Genomic DNA, 15,000 nt, shown 5'->3' on the forward strand with positions numbered 1-15,000 from the left:
ATTTATTATAAAATATACAAAAAATCTGGAGAACAACGGGATGTTATACAGTACACGGAGAAGCACAAGGCCAGCAACATCAAAAATACCACCATGAAACTGCGCAATGTGTGGCGCAGAATGGTATGACCCAAAAGATAGAGCTAAGACTCTGGGAAAGCCAGATAGATATCACATATGAGAGGTCTCCCCAATACGGGTGTAGTATGCAGAGTACTATAGACCCAATACGGGTGTAGTATGCAGAGTACTATAGACCCAATACGGGTGTAGTATGCAGAGTACCACAGACCAATTATGGTAAACCCAGAGCCGTAGCTGGCAAGCACGGAAATGATGTAGGCACCACAATCAGCCAATAAAAAATAATACAATAATGTAGATCACAGGCTGAAATAACAATAACAAACGTGCGCCTAAGTACAGAGGCCCCAGTGTGGATACATACGAGGGTGCCCTGCACGCAGCATGAAACCGTGCTAATAGCGGGACGTACCTGAAGACATGGTGGTGGGATGAATGACAGGCCCTGAGCGCGAGACCTCGACGCGCGTTTCACCTCAGCGGCTTCGTCAGGAGGTACTGAATGCTAGATGAGCAGGGTATATATAGAGCATATGGTGGGGGTGGGACAATGGAAAAGAATTACCTGCATGCGGCACACCTGCGGACCACACAAACGGGCGCGGGAAGCACCATGATACGCGGCGCCATCTCTCAGCGCGTCCCCATCTGCACACCGCGCATGCGCGGCGCTGACAGACGTCATGGAGCGCGTCGAGATGGCGTCGCCCAGCGCATGCGCGCCCCGCGACCCCCGTGGAACGCAGGTGAACCGCAAACAGCGGCTAAGATTAGGGCCTAGGGATGAAGCTAAAAGTCGCACAATAGATATAGTACTGCCACAGGCGCACACCCGCTATATCCACACAGGGTCCTACACCCACAGGCAACGCTGTGCTAAAAGAAAACCGCCAGTGACTATGTGATAGACGAAAAATGCATAAAATGATATACAAATAAGAAATATAGTATAAGGTGATGGCATGATCATGGATATAGCGAAATATAGCATAATTACACGACCTGCCCACACAGTGACAAAATAAATTAAAAAGTGATATATTAGGGGTCCATATAAATGGACCATCGGAGTGGCTAACCATAGCATAACTCCGTGACCTGCCCGCACGGTGACATATCAGTAAAAAACGTGATGTATTGGGGGTCCATGTAATTGGAACCGCAATACCATTATAACGATCATATAATTGATCTAATACATAGTGAATAAGAATGAATAATTTTCCTATAAGAACATCATATATGTGAAGAAATGCTATCAATAGTGTACAAGTGGCCATTATTATCCATAATCCAAAAGGCATACAGTTGGCAGTTCTCATGCTTGTAATAGTGTAGTCTGCCCGTAATTGGCCCATAATACAATGCACTTCGATCTCAATCTAAAATATACGTGATAATACAATCACTCCAATAAAGAACGGATACATGTATATAAAAAAAGAAGGACCATAAGGGCATGTAGGCCTAAAACATTGGACATAATAAAGCAACAATTCATACAGAAAGAATCGTCCCATTGAATTAATAGACAAAGATAATGTTATATTGAGAGCCACATAATGAGACCCTAAGACATAGTTGCCCTCCATGGTACGGGCCGAGGGCGGGGGCGACAAGGGCGGCACCCCGGGCAGCAAAAGGCAGCCCGCGGGGCCACACTGGGCACACCCAACCCACAACCCAACATGGATGATTAAAAAATCCTCAAAGTCCTGATAGGGAAGGGGTGACCGGGGTGACACCACCGGCGGCAAAAAGCCGCCGGCGGGGTCAACCGAGACACCCCCAACCCCCAAAACCAGGGAACCGCAGGAGTCACAGAGTGGACAATAACGTGTGGGGTGCGAGTGACCGGGCGGCACCACCGACGGCGGAAGGCCGTATGTGGGGTCGACCCGGGCACTCACAACCCCACAAGAAGGGCTACGATCGAACCAACCCCACCCCTGTGGCACGGAACACATAAAATATCTAAAAAATCTCCACACCGATGGGAATGACGACACAGGGTCTCACTAACAAGGTCACTAACAAGGTATGTCAGAGAGGTTTACAACACATGAAATATCGGTGCCCAGTGGAATGCCCACCAAATATATACACTCAAAGTAATATGATATAATTGTGTTGCTAGGAGATCTAGACGAATGTCCTCTCTTGTGGACCATGTCATCCCAGTAGGTTACTCTGTCCATCATCACCAATTCCACACAGAAATGAATGATATAATCTCAAAAAGAAAGAAACAACAATATTATAGAAAATGAAATACATAAAACAAAAAGAAAAAATATACCCTACAGATAAAATTCGCGCAATATTCATAGAAAGGAAGAAAAACTGTTAGATTCATTAAGGCCGTACGGGGTGACGGTATCTAGGTTGACAATCCACCTAGTCTCTCTACGGAGTAGAGCCACTTTAATATTACCGCCTCTAGACCCTAGATGGATACGGTCAATACCCTTCACCGTCAACCCCCCTGGATCGGACCCGTGGAACCTACGAAAATGTCGTGGAACCGCCTGCAGTGACTCCCAGTCCTCTCAGGTGTTTCCGCAGCTGCTCGGATTTACAAACATGTTCAGAACCCGTATCTTCAGGGCTCTCTTTGTCATACCAACATAAAAAAGATTACATGGGCATGTGATCAGATATATCACAGCCTCAGTGTTACAATTTATGTTGTGTACAATCTTAAAATCTTTACGGCCTGAGGAGTCACTGAAGGCGGTAGAACGAATCATATATCTGCAGGCGGCACACGATCCGCAGGAAAAGGACCCCCACTTGGGTCCCTTGCTGCCGAAGATACCTCCCCTAGGTGTAGGGACGTAATGACTCTTCGTGAGGATGTCACGCAAATTGCGTGACCGCCTCCAAGTGATCTGGGGGTATGCAGGAAGGCATACCGCCAGATCACCATCAGTGTGCAACACCGACCAGTGTCTCCTCAGAATGTTCTGAATATACCTCCATTTCGTATAGAAGGGGGTAATAAATCTCACACATGTGTCTCGATTATCCCTTTTCTGAGCTCTACTCACCAACAAGGAGTCTCTAGATGTTTTTTTGGCTCTTTCGTAGCCCCGCTGTATGGTATTATATTGATAACCTCTTTCGAGGAATCGCTGTGTCAAAGCACCTGCTTGTTGTTCGAACTGCTTCTCACTGGAGCAGATCCTGCGAGTTCTTAAAAACTGCCCTGTGGGTATTGCTTGTATCGTATTCGGGTGGTGAGCAGAGGAGGCGTGGAGAAGGGCATTGACGGCAGTGGACTTCCTAAAAAGATCAGTGGACAAATATCCGTCAGGCCCCTTGATAATCATTATATCCAGAAATTCAACATTAGTGAGACTGTATTTCCAGGTGAGTCTGATGTTACGTGTGTTGTGGTTGAGACCGGCCAAAAAGTTTTCCAAGGCTGGAATGGTGTCCTGCCATAGAAAAAACACATCGTCTATATACCTAGACCATAGGAGTGCGGCATCATATCCAGGTGTGTCCTGGACAATCTCTCTCTCCCACAGCCCCAGGAACAGGTTGGCATATGAGGGGGCACAGGATGCCCCCATAGCTGTCCCCTGGAGCTGTAGGAAGAGGCGGTCCTTAAATAAAAAGTAGTTATGCGTAAGCATAAATTCTAGCAATGTCAGAATGAATTCGATCAAACTGTTATCATAATCTGACATAGTCAAAAAGGATCTGGATGCCCGCACTCCCTGGTCATGGTATATAGACGTGTATAGAGATTCGATGTCACATGTGACAAGGACCACATCCGGATCAACATGGATCCCATTCAGCCGTCTCAGCATGTCTGTGGTGTCCTTAACAAAAGAGGGGAGGGTTTCTACGCTCTTCTGGAGGAAAAAATCGATGAACTTTCCCACATTGGTGCACAAGCTGCCGATCCCCGATCTTCTAAGTAGTCTGATCCTGCAGTCACACTTCCATCTTTTCTCTACGTCTCGCCAACATTTCACTTATACGTTATCTATAAGTAGGGGACAAATAGAAGGAAGTTTAATACGTAGGATACCAGCGCCGTACATGTACAAGGTCACAAATCCCAGCTCCTGCGCCCCCGCCCGATCAGCTGCAGGGGTCCAGCAGTCACAGGTAGCTGGACCCCTGCTGTATGCGCCGGCATCGATGCCCGTGCATTAACCCTTGCACTGCCGCAGTCAGCACTGACCGCGGGACATGCAGTATCCTGTCGGGTGCAGGGTGGACATCGGTTCCCCCGCGCTGCTGTGACAGGGGCGCGATGGCAGGGAAGGCAGCCCGATGCCTTCCTTAGGCATCGTGGCTGCCTTCCGTGTGAGCCTGTGAGATCCAGCCCCCTGGATCTCACAGGCAGGAAGCAGTAAGTGTAGAAAATGGCAACACAAAAACAAGATTTTATAAAAATAAAAATGATAGACATATTCAGTATCGCCGCGTCCGTAACAACCTGCTCTATAAAAATATCACATTATATGCCCCCTCAGGTGAATGCTGTAAAAATTTTTATAAATAATAAACTATGCCAAAACAGCCATTTTTGTATACCAAGTGATCAAAAAGTCTTATGTCCCCCAAAATGGTACCAATCAAACTGCCATCTCATCCAGCAAAAAATGAGCCCCCACATAAGACAATCACTTAAAAAAATAAAAGCCAATGGCACCCATAAACCAATCCATCAAAATCTACGCTGTAAAAGCCATATGGCGCTCCTTCCCTTCTGAGTTCTGCCATGTGCCACCACATATGGGGTGTTGCCGTATTCAGGAGAAAATGGGTAACAAATTATGGGGTGCTTTTTGTTCCTGTTACCCCTTGTCAAAATGAAAATTTGGGGCTAAAGCAACATTTTATTGGAAGAAACAAAACTTTTCATTTTTATAGCCAAGTATTTCCAAATTCCATAAAACACTTAGTGGGTCAAAGTGCTCAGTACCCCCTTAATATATTCTTTAAGGGGGGTAGTTTCCAAAATGTGATCACTTTTTGAGGGTTTCCACTGTAGGGGTACGTCAGGGTCTCTTCAAATACAAAATGGTGCCTAAAATCCATTCTAGCAAAATCTGCCTCCAAAATCCATATGGCGCTCCTTTCCTTCTGACCACTGCCACGTGCCTATAGGGGGGTTTACCACCACATATGGGGTATTTCTGTAAACTACAGAATCAAAATAATATATATTGAGGTTTAGTTTGCTGTTAACCATTGCTGTGTTGCAAGAAAAAATAGATTAACATAAAAATCGACCAAAAAAGTGAAATTTTGAAATTTCACCTCCATTTTCCTTTAATTCTTGTGGAACACCTCAAGGCCTAAAAAAGTTTGTAACATCAGTTTTAAATCATTTGAGGGGTGTAGTTTCTAAAATGGGGTCATTTATGGGTGGTTTCCATTACCTAAGCCCCTCAAAATCAGTTTATGACTGAATTGGTGCTTAAAAAATGGTTTGGGAAATTTTTTATGAAAATTTGAAAAATAGCTTCTAAACTTCTAACGTCCTAAAAAAATAAAATGACATTTACAAAATGATGCCGACATAAAGCAGACATATGGGGAATGTCGATTGATAACCATTTTATGAGGCATTACTATCTGTCTTAAAAGTAGAGAAATTCGAATTTCGAAAATTGTGAATTTTTCCAAAATGTTGGTAAATTTTGGATTATTTTACAAATAAGGTGAAATATACCGACTCACAAGAGTAGTGTGTTACCAGAAAACAATCTAAGAATGGCTTGGAGAAAGTGTTCCAAAGCACAAAAAGGGACACGTCAGATTTGCAAAAATCGGCCTGGGATTTAAGGTGAAAAGGTTAACTGCAGGATCAGACTACACAAGGTTTGTTTGTAGTCTGTTACCATGGAGACGCATAGGAGCTGTAGACAGAATTTTTTTTTTATCTAAGATTTTATTTAAGATTATTTATGAAGTTGCCTTATTTTTTATTTTATATGCTTTTGGATAGTTGAAAATATGGCTTTGTAGACTTTCACATCACATAGGGAGTGGTCACAATCCTAAAGATATGGCGCCGCTGCTCTCCATTATCCTGCGGATGATGGGATCATTCACTGCACTCCTCACACATGTCTCTCCATGGTTTTAATTTATTCTGTAAAATATCCGCGCAGCTGAGGAAATCCAGCGGTCCGCTGCCAGAAAACACACATGACACGGTCTCCCCGTCACTTGCCAAGTTCACAGAGAACTTCTTACGAAAGATCTGGGTCAGACTGTGGCCGAGCAGTGGAAAACTGCATGAAGAAGTCGCCAGCGCAGCAGGTGTTTCCGTCCTTTAATGTGTATGGGGCAGGCATTCTCCTCAACAAGGTGGCACCTGCACGGGGAAGGCGCCAGGGCCCCCGTACACTCACTTTGTGGGATCCTGATGGGCACAAGTTACTCAACGTGTGCAATAAAATGTAAAGGGAAGCTCAGGTACGGGGATACTTTCGGGCTGTATTAGACAATTGCTTAAAGAGCAGTTCCAAACTGTTTCTGGAAAGGCTGCATGGCCCCCACCGCTGCCACCCAGCCTCCCCCTGACTCCTGCCCACCATGTCATTCCTGCTGAAGATTTGCAATTATTCTTATAACATTACATTAGGGAATTGCTGTTCAAGCAAGCCCTGACTATATTCTGCATACAGACTGTGGGCCTGTGGGGTGACAGGAAGGACCCTCTCATGTCTCTTCTGATCTGTAGGTGCAGTACGTCATTCAGGGTTACCATAAAAGAAGGGAGTACATCGCTGCTTTTCTCAGTCATTTTGGAACGTGAGTAAATGTACTTTCTCTGTCTTACCTGCTCTGCCCTTTATGTAATACACAACTTATTATAGAAAACCCCTCCATAGTTCTTCCTGTGTATGGTACACTCCACTGTTCTTTTATATGTGTGCTTACATCAATTACAGGGAGAGACAGGCAGTACTATCTGTACCTTCATCATTTACAGGGAGAGACAGGGAGGCAGTACTATCTGTACCTACATCATTTACAGGGAGAGACAGGGAGGCAGTACTGTCTGTACCTACATCATTTACAGGGAGAGACAGGGAGGCAGTACTGTCTGTACCTACATCATTTACAGGGAGAGATGGGGAGGCAGTACTATCTGTACCTTCATCATTTACAGGGAGAGACACAGAGGCAGTACTATCTGTACCTACATCATTTACAGGGAGAGACAGGGAGGCAGTACTATCTGTACCTACATCATTTACAGGGAGAGACAGGCAGTACTATCTGTACCTTCATCATTTACAGGGAGAGACAGGGAGGCAGTACTATCTGTACCTTCATCATTTACAGGGAGAGACAGGGAGGCAGTACTATCTGTACCTTCATCATTTACAGGGAGGCAGTACTATCTGTACCTACATCATTTACAGGGAGAGACACAGAGGCAGTACTATCTGTACCTACATCATTTACAGGGAGAGACAGGGAGGCAGTACTATCTGTACCTACATCATTTACAGGGAGAGACAGGGAGGCAGTACTGTCTGTACCTACATCATTTACAGGGAGAGACAGGGAGGCAGTACTGTCTGTACCTACATCATTTACAGGGAGAGACAGGGAGGCAGTACTATCTGTACCTACATCATTTACAGGGAGAGGCAGGGAGGCAGTACTATCTGTACCTACATCATTTACAGGGAGAGACAGGCAGTACTATCTGTACCTTCATCATTTACAGGGAGAGACAGGGAGGCAGTACTATCTGTACCTTCATCATTTACAGGGAGAGACAGGGAGGCAGTACTATCTGTACCTTCATCATTTACAGGGAGGCAGTACTATCTGTACCTACATCATTTACAGGGAGAGACACAGAGGCAGTACTATCTGTACCTACATCATTTACAGGGAGAGACAGGGAGGCAGTACTATCTGTACCTACATCATTTACAGGGAGAGACAGGGAGGCAGTACTGTCTGTACCTACATCATTTACAGGGAGAGACAGGGAGGCAGTACTGTCTGTACCTACATCATTTACAGGGAGAGACAGGGAGGCAGTACTATCTGTACCTACATCATTTACAGGGAGAGACAGGGAGGCAGTACTGTCTGTACCTTCATCATTTACAGGAGGCTGTACTATCTGTACCTTCATCATTTACAGGGAGAGACAGGGAGGCAGTACTGTCTGTACCTTCATCATTTACAGGAAGGCAGTACTATCTGTACCTACATCATTTACAGGGAGAGACACAGAGGCAGTACTATCTGTACCTACATCATTTACAGGGAGAGACAGGGAGGCAGTACTATCTGTACCTACATCATTTACAGGGAGAGACAGGCAGTACTATCTGTACCTTCATCATTTACAGGGAGAGACAGGGAGGCAGTACTATCTGTACCTTCATCATTTACAGGGAGAGACAGGGAGGCAGTACTATCTGTACCTTCATCATTTACAGGGAGAGACACAGAGGCAGTACTATCTGTACCTACATCATTTACAGGGAGAGACAGGGAGGCAGTACTATCTGTACCTACATCATTTACAGGGAGAGACAGGCAGTACTATCTGTACCTTCATCATTTACAGGGAGAGACAGGGAGGCAGTACTATCTGTACCTTCATCATTTACAGGGAGAGACACAGAGGCAGTACTATCTGTACCTACATCATTTACAGGGAGAGACAGGGAGGCAGTACTATCTGTACCTACATCATTTACAGGGAGAGACAGGGAGGCAGCACTATCTGTACATATATCATTTACAGGGAGAGACAGGGAGGCAGTACTATCTGTACCTACATCATTTACAGGAGAAGACAGGGAGGCAGTACTATCTGTACATATATCATTTACAGGGAGAGACAGGGAGGCAGTACTATCTGTGCCTACATGATTTACAGGAGACACAGGGAGGCAGTACTATCTGTACCTATATAATTTACAGGGAGAGACAGGGAGGAAGTACTATCTATACCTACATCATTTACAGGGGGAGACATGGAGACAGCACTATCTGTACCTACATCATTTACAGGGGGAGACAGGGAGGCAGTACTGTCTGTACCTACATCATTTACAGGGAGAGACAGGGAGGCAGTACTATCTGTACCTATATCATTAACAGGGAGGCAGTACTATCTTTACCTACATAATTTACAGGGAGGCAGTACTATATGTACCCACATTACCTCCAGGGAGGCAGTACCATAATTTACAGGAAGATTAGACGTAGCTGGAGGGTATGGGACACGGCTGCTTGCGGTCTAGACCCCCTAGACCACCCCTTTTGTTAGATACTTTTGAAGGTGCCTGACTTTGCAGCTGTGTCAAGCAAATCATGGGTGCAGTTGTCCCGATTAACTGTTTGCTTTCCTCTCTCGGCAGGGGGGTGGTGGAGTACGATGCCGAGGGCTTCACGAAGCTCACCCTGTTGCTGACATGGAAAGACTTCTGCTTCCTGGTGCACAGTGAGTATAACGCTTGGGGCAGCACTTTCATCCCTCGCCTCCTACATGTGTCATTGATGGTGACAGGCAGTGTTATCATGGGGATCTGAACGAGAACTTATCCTAATGACTTCTATCATGGTCATCCATGGACTGATGTGCCCTACTGGCCTGCAAATCCACATGCCCAGATGGTGTCATTAGAGGATAGACAGGGGGGCAGCAGAGAGCAGAGGTTCTGCACAGTGTAATATAACCCGGCTCCGTGCAGAGCCCCCGCGTGGACCCCGCCTGCACTCCATAAACATGACGGCTCCGGCGCCCCCATATTCATGGCCGCTCCACTATTTCTGCAGCCGTCTGAGGGATGATCTACATCTTTCCATTCCCACACCCAGGCCGCTGTGGGACGCGGAGCCCGTGTTTTGGGGTTGTTTTTGTTGTCATGGAGACTTGGATCCTATAAGTGCCTTGGATTCTACAAGAAGAAATGAAGAAGGCCGGTACCCACATATCTCACAAAGGGACCACTAGCACCCCTCAATCCTGTACATACACCCTCAGCACCCCTCAATCCTGTACATACACCTTCAGCACCCCTCAATCCTGTACATGCACCTTCAGCACCCCTCAATCCTGTACATACACCCTCAGCACCCCTCAATCCTGTACATACACCTTCAGCACCCCTCAATCCTGTACATGCACCCTCAGCACCCCTCAATCCTGTACATACACCCTCAGCACCCCTCAATCCTGTACATACACCCTCAGCACCCCTCAATCCTGTACATACACCTTCAGCACCCCTCAATCCTGTACATACACCCTCAGCACCCCTCAATCCTGTACATACACCCTCAGCACCCCTCAATCCTGTACATACACCCTCAGCACCCCTCAATCCTGTACATACACCCTCAGCACCCCTCAATCCTGTACATGCACCTTCAGCACCCCTCAATCCTGTACATACACCCTCAGCACCCCTCAATCCTGTACATACACCCTCAGCACCCCTCAATCCTGTACATACACCCTCAGCACCCCTCAATCCTGTACATACACCCTCAGCACCCCTCAATCCTGTACATACACCTTCAGCACCCCTCAATCCTGTACATACACCCTCAGCACCCCTCAATCCTGTACATACACCCTCAGCACCCCTCAATCCTGTACATACACCCTCAGCACCCCTCAATCCTGTACATACACCCTCAGCACCCCTCAATCCTGTACATACACCCTCAGCACCCCTCAATCCTGTACACATCCTCAGCACCCGTCAATCCTGTACATACACCCTCAGCACCCCTCAATCCTGTACATACACCCTCAGCACCCCTCAATCCTGTACATACACCCTCAGCACCCCTCAATCCTGTACACATCCCCAGCACCCCTCAATCCTGTACGTACACCCTCAGCACCCCTCAATCCTGTATATATCCCCTGCACCCCTCAATCCAGTACATACTCCCTCAGCACCCCTCAATCCTGTACGTACACCCCCCAGCACCCCTCAGTACCCCTCAGCTCTGCGTCCCCCCCCCGGCCCCCCTCAGCTCTGCATCCACGGCCCCCCTCAGCTCTGCGTCCCCGGCCCCCCTCAGCTCTGCGTCCCCTGCCCCCCTCAGCTCTGCGTCCCCGGCCCCCCTCAGCTCTGCGTCCACGGCCCCCCTCAGCTCTGCGTCCCCGGCCCCCCTCAGCTCTGCGTCCCCGGCCCCCCTCAGCTCTGCGTCCCCTGCCCCCCTCAGCTCTGCGTCCCCGGCCCCCCTCAGCTCTGCGTCCCCGGCCCCCCTCAGCTCTGCGTCCCCGGCCCCCCTCAGCTCTGCGTCCCCGGCCCCCCTCAGCTCTGCGTCCCCTGCCCCCCTCAGCTCTGCGTCCCCGGCCCCCCTCAGCTCTGCGTCCCCTGCCCCCCTCAGCTCTGCGTCCCCGGCCCCCCTCAGCTCTGCGTCCCCGGCCCCCCTCAGCTCTGCGTCCTCTGGACTGTCGCCTTTTCTTCACGCTGTTATCAGATAAAATCTCTGAGTTTCTTACATTTTTCTGGGGGTTAACTCTTTCATGTCCTGACGTTTCCTGACATAGCAGTAATACACTAATCCTCTCACCTACATGCAGCCCGGTCTGGAGAGCTCCTGGTCTGTCTGCTAGAAGGTAGAATTTTACATTCAGTCACATGCACTGGGATTGCTGACACCTGTAGTCCGCCCTGTCATTTGCAATATATATATATATTTTTTATAAACTGCAGCATAATTAACATGAGAAAAAACACCCTAGACCACCAGGGAAGCTGACATTAACCCCTTAATTGTCCGAGACCTCCAGGGAAGCTGACATTAACCCCTTGATCATCTTAGACTTCCAGGGAAGCTGACATTAACCCCTTGATCATCTTAGACTTCCAGGGAAGCTGACATTAACCTCTTCACTACATCAGTCCACCAGGGAAGTTGCCATTAACTTCTCCACGCTACTCCACCATGAAAGCAGATATTAACCCCTTCACAAACTAGAAAGCCAGCTGTAACCCATTCACTGAGAGAAAGGATGTTTTAATATATGCGAATTAGCCTCTAGGAGCAATGGGGGCGTTGCCGTTACACCTAGAGGCTCTGCTCTCTCTGCAGCTGCTGCCCACTTTGACAGGACCAGGTGTGAGATGACGGTCACTGCCCGGTCCTGTCAAAGCGCAGAGGGCGTGGCAGTTGTGTAACGGTAACGCCCCCATTGCTCCTAGGGGCTCATTTGCATATAGTAAATCATCCTTTTTCTCAGCAATGCGGGCACATAGGAACCTGGGACCAACACAGACGTCTTCAGCTGCCGAGCGCACATGTAACAGGTCAACTAGTGTCATAGGTACAAAACTGCTGACAGATGCTCTTTAACCCCCTCACTACCCTACACCACTATAAAGCTTGCATAAACTCCTTGACCATTTATACCACCAGGACAGCTGACATTGACCTCTTCACCAGCCTTGACCCCCCGGGAATTCCCCTAGATGATGGCATTAATCCTTCCACCCCTGTATTCTACCAGGGAAGATAGGAGTTTTCATTCTTGAATACTTAATACTACCAGGGAAACCCAGTCTGCCAGGGATGTTGGCATTAACCTCTCCACTATCCTAGATCACCAGGGATGCCGTCATCACCTTTTTTTTATTTTTTATAACTAGTGATGCTGGCTTTAACCCTTCCACAGTCTTAGACCACAAGGCCTTGAGTTCCCTTTCACCTACCGTACAGCAATCCAGAAGTAACCTCTCCGCTATCCTGGACCACTAGGGATGCTGGTGTTAACTTCTCACCCACCTAAACCACTGGGAAGCTGTCATTAACCCCCTCACTGCCATAGAAAAAGGAATTAAGTGCTTTCGTGTGGCTGCAATTACTTCCTAAGCGCGATGGCGTCTCATAATCCGAAAAAATGTGGGTGCTCAGCCAAAAGCAATCACTTCCCATAGGCCGGAATACTTATTGTCCATAGTGCAAGCTTTGTCTTTAGCGTGCAGCGTGCACCTTCCACATGGAAAGGACTGCGGGCAGCTGCAGTCTTCTGCTTTATCCCGTACACATGAGGCACCCAATACCTCACACCTCGGTGTTTGGTGTCATTCACCTCGAGTGCACCTATCCTCTTACTAAATAATATGACAGTTCATGTCACGGTTATATAAACACCCGGTAAGAGTCAGAAGAAGCCGGCGGCGGGTGATATCTGGTGAATCACCACTACAGCTCTGCTATTTTTAGGCCCTGAAGTGTTGTGCCATAAAAAGACGCAGCACAGATAAAAGCATTGTAAGCGATCGCCGCCGCCGCCGCGCAGGGCTGGATGAGTAAGAGCGGGGTCTGTTGGCACTTTCCCTCCGATACAGACGTTACTCATCACTCATTGTCTATAGAGAGACGTGAGTCAGCGAGGTGATGAAACGAGACCTCTGCCGTAGAGGCCGTGCCCCTTGGGGTACATGCACACCTTCAGGATTCACGTGCGGAGGCAAATCCGCGCGGTCAATCCACATCAATTGGTGCGGATTTTCCGCATTCGGATTCAAAATCCGAGCGGAAAAAAAATCTGCATCGTGTGCATTGAGAATTTCAAATTCTCATAGAATACAATGTACATGACCTACGGTGCGGATTTTCCACGCGGGCAATCACCCGGGGACCCCCCAGCATGCCCGATAGCTGCAGAGCCGCAGGTGGGAGACCACTGCTACAGACATTACCCATACAATTCCCCGTGATCCTCATCATGTGGCTCTCCGGCTATCAGGCATGCTGGGAGTTGTAGTTTCTCAACAGCCGGAGCAGGCTTTGTGCAGACATTGAGCCAGCAGGGAATGCTGGGAGATTTCAGCACTGAAGTTTGCAGAATTACAGCTTCTGCTCAGGAGTATCAGAGCAATGTTCACACAGAAGGGTCCGAAATCCGCTTGGCAGACGGCAAATGCGCAGCAGAATGGAGAGGGTCGGCCCCGGAGGTCGGCTGCAGGTCCCAGGACGGACGTTTCCAATGCCGTGCCCTAAGGGTTAGTTCACACAAGGCAGAGGATTTGTGGCAGAAATCTCTTCACCTGGAAATCCGTTCCATTCATCTGCATGGGGCTGTGAATTCACCACAATACAGGCTCGGTGGCTGCAGCTTACGGCATTGGGTTTGAGGAGGTCTGAAATATACTTCCCGTGTTATGCTTTCTCACCATGCTTTACACTGCAGCTGTTGTTTCTAAGACGAAGTTCAACAGGAAGGCAGAGCATGGAAAGATGGAAGTCATTTGTCTGCCTGATGCTTGTCAGATCTGGAGACTGAAGACTGTAAGGCGTCCTAGTTTACTTAGTCTTTCTCCTTACCGTGTGTCAGTCTTCACTGTAGTTCTGTAATGATATTCATGTTCAAATGGTAAGAGGAGTACGTGATGTGGTTATTAAGCAGTGCAGCATCTATGGCGCCTGTCATGTATTACTTCCCTACTTCTCTAGTAAAAACTGTTTTAGGTGGAATGGTATAGGATGGAGCTCATCAACCAGGCCCCGGAGGGATGTGACGTTACCGGCTCTGGGCCCCAGAGGGATGTGACGTTACTGGCCCTGGGCCCCAGAAGGATGGGACATTACCGGCCCTGGGCCCCGGAGGGATGTGACGTTACCGGCCCTGGGCCCCGGAGGGATGTGACGTTACCGGCCCTGGGCCCCGGAGGGATGTGACGTTACCACCTCTGGGCCCCGGAGGGATGTGACATTACCACCTCTGGGCCCCCGGAGAGATGTGACGTTACAATCTCTGGGTCCCGGAGGGATGTGACGTTACTATCTTTGGGCCCCGGAGGGATGTGACGTTATCAGCTGTGGGCCCCGGAGGGGTGTGACGTTACCATCTTTGGGCCCAGGAGATACGTGATGTTATCAGCTGTGGGCCTCGAAGATACGTGATGTTATCAGCTGTGGGCCCCGGAGATA

General features: G+C 48.2%; 1 protein-coding gene across 1 annotated transcript in view; it reads right to left on the bottom strand.

Moving 5' to 3' along the window:
* Nucleotides 1-15,000, bottom strand: part of BABAM2 (BRISC and BRCA1 A complex member 2) — a 203,603-nt gene that overhangs the window by 49,695 nt on the left and 138,908 nt on the right. The window lies entirely within an intron of this gene.

Source organism: Bufo bufo, chromosome 4, assembly GCF_905171765.1.
Source record: "Bufo bufo chromosome 4, aBufBuf1.1, whole genome shotgun sequence".
Lineage (NCBI taxonomy): Eukaryota > Metazoa > Chordata > Amphibia > Anura > Bufonidae > Bufo > Bufo bufo.